The sequence below is a fragment of the Lissotriton vulgaris genome, chromosome 1_1, assembly GCF_964263255.1.
Source record: "Lissotriton vulgaris chromosome 1_1, aLisVul1.2, whole genome shotgun sequence".
Lineage (NCBI taxonomy): Eukaryota > Metazoa > Chordata > Amphibia > Caudata > Salamandridae > Lissotriton > Lissotriton vulgaris.
Window position 1 is genome coordinate 1,145,956,556 of NC_141685.1, and position 19,915 is coordinate 1,145,976,470.

The window sequence follows — 19,915 nt, forward strand, 5'->3', positions numbered from 1 at the left end:
TGACAGTAAACATCTTTACAAATAAGCCCTTAAAGATTATAGGAAGAGGATAATTGACCACAAGAGAGCATATCTGGAAGAGAAAATCAACCGAGCCCAGGGCTCTTCTAGAGAAATCTTTAACACTGTTAGAGCCTTCACCGATCCTATGGCCCTTAAACGACAATCTCCAGTGTCCCAATCTCTATGCAACCGTCTCTCGGACTACTTCGAGGACAAGATTGCTACCATATGCGACTCCTTCCCAGACAAAAAATCCCCAGAACCCACTGTAAACAGCCCAGTCAACTCAGTCTCTACCCCTGTCTTTACCAATTTCGCGGAAATCTCCCTTGAATGTTCTCTGACAGAATTATCACAATGTAAATCAGGGTCACCTACAGACCCTTGGCCGGCCAAATATTACAAATCTCTGGCCCCTCTTCTTAACCCATTTCTTAACGAGATTTGGAACGACTCTTTCCGGACAGGTATCTTCCCTGACTCCTGGAAGCATGCCCGACTGGTCCCTATCCTCAAAAAACCCAATGCCGACCCCAACGAACCATCTAATTACAGGCCAATTTCGCTATTACCTGCACCTGCAAAGGTACTTGAAAAACTAGCCCATCAACAACTTGCTGACTTCCTTGAATCCAACGGCGCTTTTCACGACTCCCAACATGGGTTCAGAGCCGGTTACAGTACCGAGTCAGCATTAATGGAAATGTCCGACTCTGTAAGATGGAGACTGGATGAAGGATCTAGAGCGGTGTTGGTGCTGCTCGACCTGTCGGCAGCATTCGACACCGTCTCCCACCCAGTCCTTCTCGACCAACTTCGATCTAAGGGCATTCAAGGTAAGGCACTGGAATGGCTTACCTCCTTTTTAAAAAAACGGACTCAAGCGGTATTCACCCCCCCTTACACCTCGGCTAACCGCCCTCTGAAATGGGGCGTCCCACAGGGCTCCTCACTTAGCCCCCTCCTATTTAATGTCTACTTCTCCCCTTTGGCTGAGATCATCGCCCAATCAGGTATAAAATCTACTTCTTATGCTGACAATATTCAGCTACTGTTTGCTTACAATAACCCTAATCAGTCCACCTTCGACCCCCTCAAGAACTGCCTCAACAACATAGCCCGTTGGATGGATGACAACTTCCTAAGGGCATAACGCTGGTAAAACTGAGGTCCTCTTCTTCCACCAATCCTCCCCCCTTGACTCCAATCTTTGGTGGCCCCACAAATTAAATACACGCCCCTTGCCCAAAGAATCTGTGAAAAATCTTGGAGTCAGATGGGACACCAGTCTTTCATTTCATAAACAAATACAAATGGTATCTGCTGCATGCTGTTCTAAAATCAGAATGATCAAAAAATTCATTATTTTCTACCCAATAACACCAGAAGAACAATCATCCAAGCACGGATGACGTCCCATTTGGATTATGCCAACGGCCTCTATATTGGACTCGCCTCCGGTCTTTGCCAGTGACTTCAGATGGTTCAAAATGCCGCAGTCTGCTTGGTCTGTGGCACCTCCTTGCGAGATCACATTTCCCCTCATAGACGACGTCTTCACTGGCTTCCGATCAAACAAAGAGCAGAATTCAAGGCCTTAACCATGACCCATCGAGCTGTTAGGGGCAAGGGTTCTGCATATCTCTCCTCCTCCCTCCGCCCCTACAGCAACACCAGACTCCTCCGCTCCAGTTCCAAAAAATTCCTCGTCATCCCTAAATTCAAAAAAGTACGTTCAGGAGGCAGAACGTTTCAAGTAGGTGTTACTACCCTCTGGAACAAACTCCCTCAATCCATTCGACTGATTCAAGAAGAACTTCCATTCCGAAAAGCCTTGAAATCATTCCTATTCTGTTAAACTCCATTAAGAGCCATAAAATCAGCACACTCCCACACAAAGAGCGCCGGGACACCCCGTTGGGGTAGCCGTGCGCTATACAAGACACACTAAATAAATAAAATAAATAAAATTCACAAAGCCATGTATAGTTTTTAAAAGTGTAGTCCTATGCCCGTGAGCAAGGGCCCCGGCCTGGCTAACATGGGGGCAAGAAGCTCAGCCCATCAGCAGGGTCGTATATTTCAGGGCTCTGGCCAAATGGCTGCCCTGTGCCGCACTAACAGAGTAATTACAGCCTGTAATTATGCTGATAAGCATGCAGGATAGAAAGATATTGGGAAGTGGATTGCAGAAGAGCAATAAGCAGCATAACCATCAAAACCAAAACAGTGGGATTGTTTGGCTAATTGGAAAGATTTCAACTTCGCAAACTCTACGACTTAAAGCATAGACTCTCTCATAAACTTTGAAAATAACAGCAGGACAGGATGTAGTCTAATGGTAAGGGCAGTTGACCTCACATCTAGTGGGGTTCGAGTATCGGCAATGACGCTCAACATTCTGTGATTCTGGGACAATCACATAATCTACCCGTCCCTAACAAAAAAGAATGTGCCTTTGTGTAACGCAACAGGTGGTCATGTGAAGCACTTCAATACCTTCAGGTCGAGTTAGCACCATATAAATCTCTGTGGGAAAAAAAAAGAAGTGAAAACAAGCCTAGCTTTACTTAGAGTTGTGCCATCATACTCACTTTCTTCAAATGACAACATATTGATTTTAAAAAGAACTATGAGAACTGCAACACAAGTGCACTCTTCCCACGATGTTTGTTAGTGACTTTGGCACTGCAACATGTTCCCTGTAAGAATGATTGCCATTTGGTAAGCAAAGAAGTGTTGAGGACCAATTCAGGAAATTTTATTTTACCTTGCATGAGAAATGGCTAGCTATGATGCATAGAAATGTCCCTTCACCAATTATGGGGTTTGAAGCCAATGAAGCCTCACTGTGGTACTCTGCACAAGTGTTAGATCCCTTCCGAAAAGGGGAATTTTCTCCGGACTTGGAAAAATAAAGCTTCACTTTTGATTGCTTTAATACCTCTGAGGCCATATGCACCCAGGTCAATACATATGTCGCAGATCCTGGCCCAGAGAATGTCAACCTTGAGGTGCACCAGTATTGGCATGGAAAGCTACGTCAGTCGCCAGAGTTGGCAAATTGTGTACTGGCTGTTTTGGCGTTGCAAGTCTCAAGTGCCAATGCCCAGGGCCTTTTCACAAATAAAAGTGCACATGGGAAGGAAAGAGAGAGCGCAAATGACCAAAGAATCACTAAAGAAATATTGTATGGTGTACTACAATAAATTTGACTTGTAAACATTTATTTGGACTTCATATACACTGCACGTACACTGTCTACATACCATGCATCATTGAAGAAAGCCAGCAATAATAAAAGCAAAGCATTCCATAAACACTGATAAAACACAGTTTCAGTTGGTTTTTGTGGCACAAAAATGAGTAACCACTGAAAAGCACTGTTTTTTTCAGGTATTGAAATCACTGGAAAACACTGACAAAACACCACCAGAATTTACCAAAAATAGAAACTGAAAACAGGAAAGCCTATCCATATCCAATGGCAGGCCACTGTTTAGCATGAACGGTGACAGAAGCCAATGAAAATGAGGGGCGGGGCTTCGAGCATCCTTCTGAAAACCCCTTATCCATAATATTTCTCGCCGAGCGTGCAGTGCTTTGCAACGCCAGGCGAGACTTAAAAAGGGCAGCTGAGAGATAAGCAACAGACTACAGGGAAATCGGACAAAGTTGTATCTTTGTATTCAAGTTGATGAGGAGGATCACTTAGCACTACCAGTGCATCCAAAAGAACGGCAACATTTAAAAATGTTTTAAAAATACACACGAAGAGGGGAATGCTGTCAAGACCAGCAAATGTTGCTCTCTCAGGAATCACGTTTTTGGTCAGCAGCCACTGTTAAAAAATGCTGGTGTAATGAGGAAAAACTCAACCAATTAAATCTTTGATTCTTCTGATCCATCTGAAAATCAAGGCCTTATACAACTTCAGCGAACAAATTCCAAAAGCCACCCCTTCCCCCAGCAACGTCAGCCAGCCTACCATCGCCGCCTGGACCCCGGTCAACACCGAATACACCACCATGACCATGAAGAGCACTCACTCAGGAGCCCCCACAAACACCTGCCTGCTGCAGCCATAGCACCCGAGCTACGACGCACCATCTACGCCACCTTCCAATCCGGCAAATTCCCTGACAGGAAACACGCAAAAATCAAGCCCCTCCTCATGAAACCCTCTGCAGACCCAACGGACCTGAAAAACTACCAATCCATCTCTCTCCTTCCCTTCACAGCCAATGTCACCAAGAAGATAGTCAACACCCAGCTGACCAACTACATCAAGAACGCCATCCTCGACCCTCCCCAATACGGTTTCCGCAGCAACCACAGCACTGAGACCGCCCTCCTCTCCGCCACAGACAACATATGCATGCTCCTCGACCAAGGCCACACTGCAGCCCTCATCCTACTAGACTTCTCCGCAGCCTTCGACACCGTCTCCCACCGCACTCTCACAGCCAGACTCCACATTGCCGGCATACAAGGAACCGCCCTCAACTCCTTAATCACAGACAGAACCCAAAGGCTCAGGCTCCCGCCCTTCCCCTCCGAACTCACAGAGATCATCTGTGGAGTACCCCAAGGATAGTCCCACAGACCCACGCTCTTCAACATCTACATGGCCCTCCTCGCCGCCATCGTCAGAAACCTTGTACTCAGCATAGTATCCTACGCAGATGACACCCTGCTCATCCTCTCCCTAACGAAGGAACCCAACGCCACCAGACACCGCTTCCAGGAAGTAAAATACAAGTTACTTACCTGTACAGTATGGTTCTCCAGTATTGATATCTTTCATAGATTCACATGCTTGTATCTTCCCCGTCATCATGGTGGGAAATAAAATAGCAGTAAAAGAAAAAAAACTTCATAGATACCATAGATAAGGATAGACTTTGGTAGCCTAGTACCCTCATTATGTGGACCAAATGCCAGCCAATTAGGCACCAGCCCTGAGATCACAATCTCCAGCAGAGCCATCCTACCTCAGATTTCCAACTTCTGTCGTGTGAGAAGGAGTCTCCATGAGTGTTGCTCAGTTTGTTTCCCTGTGTGAACTTTTGACCTGACTTTTACAGTATTTCCATCTGGAACTGAGGCTGCGGAACCTCCATGCGATCCCCGTCAAGAAGAGAGTAACTTTCAAGCTACTCACCCATGCCTACAAAACCCTCCACAGCACCAGAAGCAAATACCTCAACAAGAGTTTCCTTCCACGTACCCAGGAGAAACCTCCGCTCTACCGACCTCGCAGAAACCCAGAGCAGGTGGAAGGGCCTACTCCTACCTCGCGGCAAAGGCCTGGAACGAGCTCCTGATCAACATCAGACGCTCCCCCACTCTGCACACCTATAGGAAGAGCCTCAAGACCTGGCTCTTCGGCTGACCCGGAGCTGCAACCCCCACCCAGCGCCTTGAGACCCCCCCGGATGATTAGCAAACTTCACAATTCCTTGATTGATTGATTGATTGAGAGGCATGATACATAAAATATAGATCAAAAAAATTCTGAAAGTGATTTAGCCCACATATTGCACAGCTAGCTCGAGGTGTTGGTTGGTATGGTGACACATATATAAAACCACATAATAAATCTGCAGCAAACCCCAAACGCATAACGGATGCACCATCATAGGCAAGGACTCATGGAATTCACTAAATAATGGCAGCAATGATATCAGTAGCTTGGTGCCATCTACCGAACGTAAAAACAAAAGTGTGCAAAATCATTTGCAACAACAGTAAACATCAAATGTCAGGCACTTTTATTTCCACTATATGTGGTCTAAAAGGTCAGCAAATAAACTGTTAATAACAATAACGTGGTCCATATTAAACCTGATAAGTTATAAACATAACTACACACAAATACATATCAACTAATGGCCAACCATGTATTCCTGTTTTGTATGAAACATGTGGCGTGTTGTTTCCTGGTCTGCAGTATATATAACATTTGTATGATTGATCAAACTTTATCTAAAAAACTCTTCGCAGTTCTCTTTATAGTGATAAAAGCAGTTGAACATTTCTGGTCTTTGAATTGCTTTCATGGAGATATCAGCTGCTTACATTTATTGTTTCAAATCAAATCAAAAATAGCTTTATTCTATTTAAGAACTAAAACATAAAAGTACAGTTTTAAACACTCATTTAAGTACATTTCTAAAAACATTTTCAGAGTAAAAAGTTACATTTATAGTTAAAAAAATAATCAGGGTTCAGATACTACGATACATTTTCTGAAATTAATAACACTTTTCAAATAAGAAGCAACAGATATCATGGTTAACTCATCATTTATTGCTTCAATTATCAGTAGTATTACATTCTGCCCATTGTAGTGCCTTGAGATTTATTTATGTCCAGCGATTTTGGTCATCTACATGTCAAGCTACACACGTTTTATATTTCCAATGTTAAGCCAGTTATATTCTTTGCAGAATCTTGCATTTATTTAATATTTAACAGTCAGGAATGTCCTTCTTTTAATTTAATTTGTAATAGAAGTATTAGTTGAAAGCTCCTTAGTGTGTGCAAACTGGAGAAACTCTCACTAGAATGATGCACAATAATATCACCGGAATGATTCATTGTTCTATCAATTTGAAATACCAGAGATTCATTGGCACATTTGATTCCCCAAGAGGCACTATTCCTTTGTAAATACTTCTGCAAATTCCCTTTCACTACATAGATTGGGAATTTGTATCTTATTAAACTCATATCTAACTCTTCTTGTTCACAAGATCCGCTGTAGGTCAACACAGTGAAAGATATAAAGAAAAAAAGATGTATTGCTTTGATCTGCAGTGTGGGGGAAAATACCATAGATTTCTTGGTAAGGAAACTTAACTCTTTCTTGGTAAGGAAACTTAACTCTGTATGTCGCAAAGTTGGAACATATTGGACAATGCTTAATAAACCTTAGGTTGTAGCTTCATACATTTGACTTGTGCCTTTGGAGCAGGGAAATACATTTGCAAAGATCAATATAGCACATTTGGAATACTTCAGCTGCATTATCTGTGAGGCACATGGTGTGAAAATGGGTCAACGAGTTTTGGGGGAGTTCAGTGTCCACTGAATCACCTCCAAGTGTGTTAGGTGTTTCCACGTAAGGCAACTGACTCAGATGGAGAGGAAGTACTTTGCTCAGGATCACACATTTAAGTAGGTATGTCTGGATTAGAATCTCATGCTTTCAGTCCGAGTACATGGGTGTCAGTCTAAAAAGCACAATTATATCGTATGTACAAAAAGTCTTATGATAAGCGTGCAAAACTGCATGTCTACATGTGACGTTGTGAGTAACTCCATGTGCTTTGCACCCAAGCTCACCTCCTCTCCTCAGTATAGCTGCTGGCCCTGGCAAGTGGAATCTAATGCATCAGTGACTATAAGCCCATATAAAGCACTGGCCATTAGCTAGTTTACGCCCTTCAGCCATTGGCTTGAAACTTTGTCTATCTCATTTTCGATCAGCCCAGAGAAGTACACATTTTTGTCCTCATTCTGTTAGCTGCTTGGTGCATTTTTCCACTTCCTACTATGTCCAATGATGGTAAAGCATATTTGACATCTGAAATGTATATTCATCACAATGTATTTATCATGTTTAATTCTCTATCTAACACAAGCATTTTAAGCTCTACAAAATTTTTTAGGTGCTTTTCCCACTATAGCAGACTTCTGGTCATTCTCTGTACCTGGGGTAGGCATACTGACAGTTGCACGGCACCTTTGTAATATATCATTGGCCAAATCACTCTTTCTTGTTGCAGACACACAAAAGTACCCTTTTGTGGACGCTTAAGATTTGGATGCAAGGTCTCATTAAATCAGGACCCGCACCGACTGAGGAGCCCTTTAATTGTGCCACAGTGTGAGGCATGCTAGCTGTGCTCAACAAACATGATGCAGCAGACACCATACACAGCTACAAAGAGCTATTAATCTCATGGCTGTTTCTACAATAAATGTAAAACCAAAAACAGCTACACATGTGATAGAAAGCCACACCAGCAAGCATATCTAAAAGAACATATGGGATCCCTGGCTCTTCCGGGAGCCATGCCAATCAGCTGGAAGGGGGGGGAGCCACTGAAGACTTAAGCCAGTGTCTGGCTCTTCCCAAAGTCCTTTTGGGACTGTGAACAAAAAGCAAGCCGAGAAGTTGCAGATTCTGCCTCTCTAGCATCTCTATGCATGCTATCATATCATTTTCCAAGCATCTTTGGGCATACCAGAGGAGGGGCTGGTCAGTGCTACTGGCTACCTGCAGTTCCACAATCAAAATGCCAACATCATGACATTGAACACTTTCCTCTGCTGCTCCCTGGGGGCTTGGAGAATGATTTGTGCACTGAAAGAAAGGAGACCAAGAAAAGGACTTTGTGCAATGCTAATAACTGGGTTAGTAGGAAGCACAGAAGAGTGCGAGCAAGGAAGAAAAGGAGATTAACAGGCACATGCATCAAGCATTTTGGTGAGCGCAAACTGTGCTATTCGCAAAAATCGAGAGTTTGCGCCTGCAAAAAAGGCATTTATATGCATCATGGTTCAAGGCACTCACAATGTGAGAATTCGCAATTAACTGTGATTTCTCAAATTGCGATTGCATTGAAGGAATCGCTTTAAAATAGAGTTTTTCGCTACTAGTGGCGCAAATTACCATCAAGTTAACCTTGATGGTAATTTGCAAAAACTTAGAAAAATTCACTAAAGTGCATTTTTCCAAGTTGTATGTTACACATACACATGCTCTTGGGGCTTGTGTGTGCGCAACATGGGTGCAACAAGCACTTTAAGGGGTGCAACAGGGTGTCCTTTTGACACCCTTGCACCCTTGAAATTGCATTTCACTGGTACTCGCAATTGCCTGTAGGCCCATATGAATGAATGGGAAGGCATTCCTTAATTGCAACTCGCAATTTGCGACTCGCAATTAAGGAATGTTTGGGAATAGCTAATTTTATAGCGATTCCTACATGCATGGGTTTTTGCAATTCCTTAATTGCGATTCCTTAATAATTGTAATTAAGGAATCGCAAAAGACTACTTTGATGCATGTGCCTGACGGAAAGAGAGAGGAGAGAGAGAGCGGGGTACACAGGGAGCATGACAAAATAAATACAGAGATGGTGGAAGAAAAACAGACAAAGGGAGGGTTGAAGAAAAGAGAAAGCGAGGGAGAGGAGAGAAATTGGAGCCAGAAAGAAACAAGAGAAAAAGAGAATGAGAAATAGGGAGAATCAGAGAGCGTATAGAGATATTTGAAAAGAGTAAGAAGAACAAGTTACTTACCTTCAGTAACGCTTTTTCTGGTGGATAAAGTATCTGCCTGTGAATTCCTCACCTTTTGAATACCCCCTGCGGTAGCCTTTCAGCGGAAATTCTTTTCCTAGCTCTCCCACGTCGACAAGGACGTCATAATAGCACAGCTCCGCTCGCGACTCAGTATGACGTCATCGGAGCCATAAGAAGACCTCGTTGTTGTGCTGACGTCCGTTCCACCCATTTTTTTGTGTGCCCTCGAGGCAAACCGCGGACCGACAACATTTTCACAAGTATACATAATATATATATATATATATATATATATATATATATATATATATATATATATATATATATATATGTTCAAACCAACTTTCCTCATCGAAAGAAGCTGAGTCGCACACGTGACTTCATTATATACCATTTTAATTAAAGGAACAGCATGATTTCGGGACTGTTACTGATGCGTTTCGTTTCACCTGGAAACTTTTTCAAAGTGGTGTCCTTCACCTAAATTCCAGTCCGTGGGTTCCACAGTTCAATTGATGTTTTTGCTACATTTCCTTCGATGGAATTTCAATACGGAAAACATTCCCCTTTGATGTTGCATTATGGAGCCTGTGGTTCCGACGGCTGTTTAATGTTTTAAAACCCTCCAGTGGGCGGTGAATTAATCTTGCTGTCCAAATAAGCAATTTTGATGGCTTGAAGTTGCCCCGTGTCAGCCCACTTTTCAAGCTGACTAGGGACCAATACCGAGGTCCAGTCCTCGGCGGCACCTCTCTCCCGGTCCGTTTTGTTGGTTCAACACTTTGGTTCCGTTTGGGAGAGCGTTGGCGCTCTTGTGGCGGTGCGTTTACTCTTCGGCAGAACCACGCCGATGTGAATGTTCAAACCAACTTTCCTCATCGAAAGAAGCTGAGTCGCACACGTGACTTCATTATATACCATTTTAATTAAAGGAACAGCATGATTTCGGGACTGTTACTGACGCGTTTCGTTTCACCTGGAAACTTTTTCAAAGTGGTGTCCTTCACCTAAATTCCAGTCCGTGGGTTCCACAGTTCAATTGATGTTTTTGCTACATTTCCTTCGATGGAATTTCAATACGGAAAACATTCCCCTTTGATGTTGCATTATGGAGCCTGTGGTTCCGACGGCTGTTTAATGTTTTAAAACCCTCCAGTGGGCGGTGAATTAATCTTGCTGTCCAAATAAGCAATTTTGATGGCTTGAAGTTGCCCCGTGTCAGCCCACTTTTCAAGCTGACTAGGGACCAATACCGAGGTCCAGTCCTCGGCGGCACCTCTCTCCCGGTCCGTTTTGTCGGTTCAACACTTTGGTTCCGTTTGGGAGAGCGTTGGCGCTCTTGTGGCGGTGCGTTTACTCTTCGGCAGAACCACGCCGATGTGAATGTTCAAACCAACTTTCCTCATCGAAAGAAGCTGAGTCGCACACGTGACTTCATTATATACCATTTTAATTAAAGGAACAGCATGATTTCGGGACTGTTACTGACGCGTTTCGTTTCACCTGGAAACTTTTTCAAAGTGGTGTCCTTCACCTAAATTCCAGTCCGTGGGTTCCACAGTTCAATTGATGTTTTTGCTACATTTCCTTCGATGGAATTTCAATACGGAAAACATTCCCCTTTGATGTTGCATTATGGAGCCTGTGGTTCCGACGGCTGTTTAATGTTTTAAAACCCTCCAGTGGGCGGTGAATTAATCTTGCTGTCCAAATAAGCAATTTTGATGGCTTGAAGTTGCCCCGTGTCAGCCCACTTTTCAAGCTGACTAGGGACCAATACCGAGGTCCAGTCCTCGGCGGCACCTCTCTCCCGGTCCGTTTTGTCGGTTCAACACTTTGGTTCCGTTTGGGAGAGCGTTGGCGCTCTTGTGGCGGTGCGTTTACTCTTCGGCAGAACCACGTCGATGTGAATGTTCAAACCAACTTTCCTCATCGAAAGAAGCTGAGTCGCACACGTGACTTCATTATATACCATTTTAATTAAAGGAACAGCATGATTCCGGGACTGTTACTGACGCGTTTCGTTTCACCTGGAAACTTTTTCAAAGTGGTGTCCTTCACCTAAATTCCAGTCCGTGGGTTCCACAGTTCAATTGATGTTTTTGCTACATTTCCTTCGATGGAATTTCAATACGGAAAACATTCCCCTTTGATGTTGCATTATGGAGCCTGTGGTTCCGACGGCTGTTTAATGTTTTAAAACCCTCCAGTGGGCGGTGAATTAATCTTGCTGTCCAAATAAGCAATTTTGATGGCTTGAAGTTGCCCCGTGTCAGCCCACTTTTCAAGCTGACTAGGGACCAATACCGAGGTCCAGTCCTCGGCGGCACCTCTCTCCCGGTCCGTTTTGTCGGTTCAACACTTTGGTTCCGTTTGGGAGAGAGTTATATATTCTGGCACATGATGATGACACCCAATTTTAGGAAAAGCACTAGTATGCTTTCTATGTCTATCAGCATTTCAATACGTCATGAATGTTTTTACTTTAAAAAAAGAGTACTCCGCCTTTTCAATGTTGTCATGTGATCAAGGCCCTTCTCGGGCTGAAACACCTAATAGCGGTTTTGGTGTCGGGCATTTAATAAAGAAAATTGCACCATTTAGTGGGTTCGCCTCGTCTTAATGCTACGCTACCTGAAAATGTTTCTGTGCCTCAAATTATTTCGGGATTGCTTCCCCGAATTGGCGGAACACCTCCACGCTTTGGGCCGTGCGGCATGAAGCAGTGATTTTGAGCCTCGGAATCTTCTTTCTCTCCGAGTAGGAGCAGCCGCGATTGCCCTGGGAAAGCGGAAGTACAGCCTGTGTGGCAGGAAAGTGTTTAGGTGGAGTTCCAGGTCGGAGGTCGGCTGACTGAGGACGGGAGCTGATCCATTACCACCTGCATGCTACAGGAGTCCCGCTGATTGTCCCATGTGGAGTGTGCAGGATTTCGACTACGGTATTGATCAAAGGACAAATCCAATTGTGAGTATTGACAAGCCCTTTCAGTTTCTGACACCATGTCCACTGACACGTTGAAAAGCAGTGAAGAGGCAGCTAACGAATGTTTGCCGATTCCCCGGCTGGAGAAAGTAAACTAAGTGCGGTATCCAGCAATCAACAGGAATCGCAGACGAAAATTAAGGAACTATTCAAAGCCTTGGAAAAAGCGAGTAAGTCCAAGCAGGCCAAATGGTGGGAACATCGCTCCCTTACGAGATATTTGGAGGTTGGCAGACTTCCGCGGGGTCTGAGGATAATGCTGGCACCATCATACGAGAACCCAGACCTCCGAATGTTATCAGAATGGGCGGAAAGCAACCTTGAGTCCTCTCGGCGTTTGGTGGAAATATTGGTAAAGTACGCAGAGAGAGACAGAGTTGCCTTACAAAAAGAAATAGATGCTGTAAACGAACAAATTGAGAAGCTTCCGAGCACCCCTCTCACTGCAAAATACCGGGAGGATATGATAGCACGGTTACATCGGGAGGAGGAAATAATAAAGAAACGTAAAACGTATAAATTCGCTAAGAAATATGACAGTTTAAAGGCCAATTAGAAAACAAGTTACATACCTGTAAACTTTGGTTCCCCAGTATTGGTAACTTTCGTAGATTCCCATGCTTTGTATCATTCCCCGTCGTCGGAATGGGAGCCTCGGTAGTATCACAACCATAGAAACAAAAGAGAAAAAATAGGCCTAGGCCTCATCTCCCTTTGTATCCTATCACCCTCTTTGTGCAAAAGAGACCAAACTTTTGTCAGGACCAATCAGAGCAGCCTCACCCCCTAGAACCTTCCTGAGAGAGCTCAGAGCCTCAGATTTTCGTAGCCGTTGTGCAAACCGCCACTATCTCTGTCAAAAAACTGAGCTTTCCCAGGGGAGGAGGGTGGGCGCATGGGAATCTATGAAAGTTACCAATACTGGGGAACCAAAGTTACAGGTAAGTAACTTGTTTTCTTGCCCCAGTATTGGAACTTTCATAGATTCCCATGCTTTGTATCAGACTAGCTAGCAGTAATAACCAAGACACATTTTGTAGGTACATGTCATCACATAACCATAAAGCATATACACTTATAGCATAGCAAACAAGAAACAAAATGTGCTCACCAGGATGGAGGGCTTGTAGGGAAAGCTCACGTCTCAATGGAAAAGATTCAGCAGAACTGCTTGACCAACAGCCGCGTCGTCTCGTCCTGCAGATTTCAGGCAGTAGTGCTTCGTGAAGGTATGTGTACTGCTCCACGTTGCTGCCCTGCATATGTCCTTAATGGCGACTCCAGAGAAAAGAGCCACCGACGATGCCACAGACCTTGTGGAATGTGCACGGACTTTTCTGTCCAAAGGCTTGCCCGCCTCCTGATGGCAGAATTGAATCGCACTGGAGATCCAGCGGGAAATGCCACTCTTTGCCAAAGGAAACCCCTTCCGTGGTGCGCTGTAGGACACAAACAATTGGGATGATTTCCAAAAGGGTCGTGTGCGCTCTAAGTAGAATTTTAAGCATCTTTGAACGTCCAAAGAATGTAATGTGCGTTCCGCAGGCGTTGAAGGGCGCGGAAAGAAAGACTTTAAAATCAAAGGCTCATTCAAGTGGAACTCAGACGGCACCTTTGGAATAAATTTCGGATTGGTGCGAAGGATAAGCACATCTTTTTTGAATTGCAGGAATGGATGCACTATGGAGAGGGCTTGAAGCTCACTCACTCTTCTCGCTGATGTTAGAGCTAAGAGGAGGGCAAGTTTCCAAGACAGGAATTTCAAGTCCGCCTTGTGCACCGGCTCAAACAGAGCTTTTATGAGTTGAGCCAGGACAAGATTGAGTTGCCAAACTGGTGGAGGAGGGCGAACTGGAAGATATATTCGAAACAAGCCTTTTAAGAATTGTTTAATAATCCTAGAGGACCATAAGGAAGGGCCTGAAGAACTGCGGCTAAACCTCGATATGGCTGCAAGATGTACCTTAACAGATGAATGCGCCAACCCAGACTTTGCCAATGATAGTATATATGGCAAAAGTTGATGAGGCAGAGATTTGTAAGGATGGAGATCTTGTCTCTGACACCACAGGCAGAACCTCTTCCATTTAGCCTTGTAAGTCTTATTAGTGCTCGGTGCTCGAGCTTGGGACAAAACGTCTCTACATTCCTGGGAGAGATTCAGATGACAGAACTCTCTGTGTTCATGAGCCACGCTGTCAAGTGCAGTGATTTCGGATCCGGATGGTAATCTTGTCCTTGATTCCTCGACAATAGGGAAGGAATTGGTCGTAAGCGAATCGGATGAGCTTGGGAGAGTAGAAGGAGTTATGTGTACCAAAATTGCCGGGGCCAAGCTGGTGCAATGAGAATTATCTTGCATGGTTCCGCTTTCATTTTCCTGAGTATTCGAGGAATTGGCGGAAACGCGTAAAAGAATGCGCTGTACCAGGCCATCGAAAGGGCGTTCCCCAGAGATCCCTGATGGTGAACCTTGCTTGCGTAAAACCAGCATTTTGCGTTCACCGGAGAGGCAAAAAGGTCGATGGTTGGTGTCCCCCAGACCGAAAACACACTCTCCAGAATGGACTGATTCAACTCCCATTCGTGATTCCCCTCTGTCTGGCGACTCAGGGCATCCGCCTTGACATTGAGAGAGCCTGCCAGACGTTCGGCTCTCAAGCTGATGTTGTGTAGAATCGCGTAATCCCAGATCCTCTGAGCTTCTTTGGACAGAGTTTGCGATCTCGTTCCTCCTTGCTTGTTGACGTAGTGCATGGCCGTCGTATTGTCCGTCTGGACCAGCACTGTATGATTTCGGACCCTGGGAAGGAAAGCCTGCAAAGCCAAATGAATGGCCGCTAGCTCCAAAAAATTTATATGGCACTGACGCTGTTCTGGACTCCAGTGCCCGCTGACTTGAAGCTCTCGGAGCCCCGCTCCCCAGCCTTCCAAAGAGGCATCCGTTGTCATGATCAGAGGGGATGGTGAAACTCTGAACGTCAGACCCTGTGCGATATTGTCCTGCACTAGCCACCATTCGCATGCCTTTCTCATTTTTGGTGTCACCAACACCTTGTCGTTGAATGATCCCTCTGCTTGGCACCATTGTTTGTCTAGCTCTTCCTGCAGAGGACGCATTCGCAGCCTGCAATGAGATATTAATGGTATACAGGATGATATCGACCCGAGCAGGGACTTGTATTGTCTGACTGAAAGGCATTTCTTGTGGAACAGTTGGCGAGCCGATATGATCAACTTCTGTTGACGTTCTTCTGAAGGACGAGCTGTGCATTGCGTCGTGTCTAAAATGGCCCCAAGGAACCTTGTGGATCTGGAGGGCTTTAGAACTGCCTTGTGTTTGTTCAATTGAAGGTCCAGGTGACTGAACAACTGAATGCAAGCCGAAACCGCTTGAGAGGTGTCCTTGAAAGATGGAGCCTTGACGAGCCAGTCGTCCAAATAAGGGAAAACCTCCAGGGATTGTTTTTGTAGAAAAGCTGCTACTGGTGCCAACACTTTGGTGAATACTCGAGGTGCAGACCGAAGGCCAAACAGAAGCACCTTGAATTGGAAATGGCTCTTTCCCACTGTGAATCGCAGATATTGTCTGTGAGCTGGGTGTATTGGAATGTGGAAATACGCATCTTCTAAATCCAGAGACGCCAAATAGTCGCCTGGGTTCAAAAGAGGAAGAATTTCTTGGAGAGTGACCATCCTGAAAGAGAGTTTGATGAGATAAGTGTTGCGCTCTCGTAGGTCTAGTATGGGGCGCCAAGTCTCTGCCGTCTTCCGAACCAGGAGGAACCTGGAATAAAAACCTCTGCCTCTCTGAGAGAGAGGTACCGGTTCTATTGCCCCCTTGAGGAACAATTGGTGGGCTTCGAGGTGGAGCAGTCCCAGATGTTTCGTGCAGGTGGCGCCCGGAGCTCTCGTTGGAGGAAGGTCTTGGAACTCCAACGTATGGCCACTCTGAACAATATTCAGGACCCACTGGTCCGATGTTATACACTTCCAGCTGTTCAGGCAAAATGATATCCTGCCCCCCACTGATGTGACTGGGAGGGGAGGAATAGTAGGTAGAGCCAGGAGGCCGCTATTGTCTCTTGGTGTTGTCGCGTCCCTGACGGTTCTGACGCCCTCACGGAGGTTGGCGAGAGTAAGACGCCGATTGCCCTGCCGTTGATTTGAATACTGAGTCTTATAAGATTGCGAAGACTGAGAGGAATATCTCTGTTGGGTGTTGCCTCTGTATGAAGGGAAACCTCTGACACAAGCGCCTTTAAATGGGACCTTACGGTAGTTGAGTGATCCCAAAGACTTCGCCGTGTCCGTATCCTTTTTTATATTCTGCAGGGCATCATCAACATGCTTACCAAAGAGCATCTCTCCATCAAATGGGAGGTCCAGAATCTTATTTTGGACCTCCTGACGAAACCAGGTGGCTCTCAACCAACCTTGGCAACGAAGCACAGCTGACCCTGCCAATGCTCGAAAAGCCGAGGACGCTATGTCCATAGCACAGTCGATAACTTCAGAGGATGATTTTTCTCCCTCCATCAGAACTCTCTTTGCCTCTTCCACAAACGGCTCCATGTCACACCACATCTGGCGATCGTATCTGCCTAGAATGGCGAGAGCATTTGCTGCTCGAACCAGTAAGCTGGCCATGGAAGAAAACCTCTTCCCCACGTTATCCAAGCACCTACCGTCCTTGTCCGGAGGCGTAGTCAAAGGTGTTGATGGGTTCTTGGACTTGCTTTGAGCAGCCTGTGATATCACCGAATCAGGCTTCGGCTGCCCAAGAAGACAAGCTGGACTGCCATCTGGAGCCTTATACTTCTTTTCCAACCTGGGGAGAACCGGAATCACAGTGGCTGGATTTTGCATTTTCTTCATACCTTCCTCCCACACATGCTCAATAATAGGAATGGATTTGACCGATCTTCTGTACTGATCCTTAAAGTCATACAGGAAACATTCAGACTCTTCCTTCGAAATTGGTAGTCCAAACCTCTTTACAGCTCTCTCCATGAGGTTATGGAACCCCCCCTATATCAACCGGAGGGGAAATAGAAGTATCCCGACCAGTGGTGTCTGGATCTTGAAACCCGCTGTCCCCTTGATCCAAGTCTGGGTCCTGCGATGGATCAGTCAAGGGATCCACCTGTACCTCATCATCCGAAGAGGTATCCTGCTGAATAGGAGTGGAGGGTCCGGGATCCGGTGTCCGGGAAAGGACCCTAGGAATGACCGTTGGTGGTGTGAGAGACACCACTTGTGACGGAGGAAGTTTGACCACTGGCTGCGCTTGCGGCAACGCCTGAGGTGGAGGTTGCGTAGACTGCATTGACTGTTCCGAAGGAAACCTGTTCCTATAGTCCTGCAGCATCAACTGCAGGTCAGAAATTAAAGAGGCGGGCATGGCCACCATGTCCTGCCCTAAACCAGGTGGACGTAGTCCTTGTGGAACATATTGATGCACCCGTTGGTCACATTGCTCATAGTATTCCTCCGTGTCAGTCTCCTGCAATTTTACATTTAAGTCTGAGGGACTGTAGGCATCTCCAAAATGGCCTTCATTTTCCTCATCCTCCTCCAAATCGTCATCTAGAAGCAATGTCGGTAGATGTGTCGAAACTCGTCAAGGAGACGTCATCTCAGATGTAATTTTCATGGTCTGCACGGGAAATTGCAGTTTTTTACCCGTCGACGGCTTCGTCAACAGAGCCGTCGTCGACGGTGCGGAGGTCGTTGACGGTATTGTCGACGGAGTCGTTGACGGCATAGAAGACCTCGTCGACGGAGTCTTGGTCGTCGTCGACGGGATGATCGTCGACGGTCTCGTAGACGAACTCGTCGTCATCACCATCATTGTCGTCGTCGAAGTCGTCGTCGACGTAGTTTTCGTCGTAGACGATGCAGTAGACAGCAGCTTTCCGGAGACCACCATCGTCGACATTGAAGAAGTCATCGTCGACGAACCAGGAACCTTGAACAACGACGAAGTCGTCGACGCTGAAACCACTACCAACGACGAGACAGTCGACGGAGCCAAGGAAGCAGCGGGAATTTTCCCAGAAGTAATCGTCGTCGACGTACCTGATGTTTCTGTCGTCGACAGACGCTGTTTTTTCTCAGGCACGGTCCCTGGAGTGCCTGTAGAGTGTTTATCACCAGTCCTTTCCTTTTTGGAAGGAGGAGAAGTGATAGAAACCTCCTTTTTGTCCTTAGAGGCTGTAACTAATCCAGCAGCCTGTCCCTGCCTCTCCTTTTCACTTCCGTGAGGAGATTGAAGGGGACTAGCCCTCTCAGACCTGTCAGAGATCTTATGAGGGGCCTTAGAAGGGGGCTCAGCTGAAGAAGAACCAGGAGGAGACCTACCCCTCTTCTTGGATCTGTGACAGGAAGGCAGAGATGTCGAATCCTCTTCATCCGATGAGAGAACCTCCTTCCGAGTCTTCATTTTTTGAAGCCAGGTCAAAAGCAGTCCCTCTCTGTCACGAAGTGTCTTAGTAGAGAAGGTTCTACAAATTTTGCAGCCTGTGGCCTTGTGGTCAGGGTATAAGCAATAGATACAGCTGTCATGCTTATCCTCCACAAAAAGACGCTTTTTTCCACAAGACGCACAGGACCTGAATAAGGCCTTCTTCTCCTTGTCAGACATGTCCTGATTGAAGTAGAAAACTTGAAAAAATAAACAGTTAGAATGAGAAAAACTGAGCAGAGCTCAGTGGAGACTCCCTAGCACAACGTGCGGTAGAAAAATCCGAGGCTCTGAGCTCTCTCAGGGAGGTTCTAGGGGGTGAGGCTGCTCTGATTGGTCCTGACAAAAGTTTGGTCTCTTTTGCACAAAGAGGGTGATAGGATACAAAAGGAGATGAGGCCTAGGCCTATTTTTTCTCTTTTGTTTCTATGGTTGTGATACTACTGAGGCTCCCATTCCGACGACGGGGAATGATACAAAGCATGGGAATCTATGAAAGTTCCAATACTGGGGCAAGAGAGTAGTTTCCACCGCAACTGCAACAATGGGCTCTGTCAATAATGAAACCCCTGAAACCTCGTCACTCTCAGAATTAAGTTTGAATGTCGATAGTGAATCAGACAATGAACAGCAGAGGGCGCAGCGATTGGGGTTTCGCAAATTCACCTTGGCTCAGGAACTAGACTGTGTGCGCCAAGATCGGAAACAGACCCTGCGCTCAAGTGCACGAAATGCAAACACAGGCAGAGCGCCAATTGGAAAAGCAGCGCAAGGAGGCGATGCAACCGACAGCGGAAACAACAGTATCAAGCCTCCCAATTGAAAAACCAGAAATCAATGGAAACGCAAGTAAGTCCTTTGCGTGATGACCCTTAAACTGTCATTAATCTTACGGATATTAAGCTTAGTGATAAGGAAAATAATATCTTGGCACTAGGGCTTTCATACAGCGCAATAAGTAATTTTGACTATGCCAGCACTAAAATTGATTTCTACAAATATGTAAGGAAGCTTAAACTTCGCAAATATCATTCAATCTCTGTTCGCCTATGGCGCCTAGCCGTGCCTTGCCACGCCCCGCCAGACCAAGCGCTGCGATCACCGAGGAAGGATCACCGCGGAGGAAGGAGCGCGAGGACGCGG

General features: G+C 45.6%; 1 pseudogene; it reads right to left on the reverse strand.

The window, feature by feature from the left end:
* Positions 1–16,381: 16,381 nt before the first annotated feature.
* Positions 16,382–18,952, reverse strand: LOC147748818 (uncharacterized; annotated as a pseudogene).
* Positions 18,953–19,915: the final 963 nt, after the last annotated feature.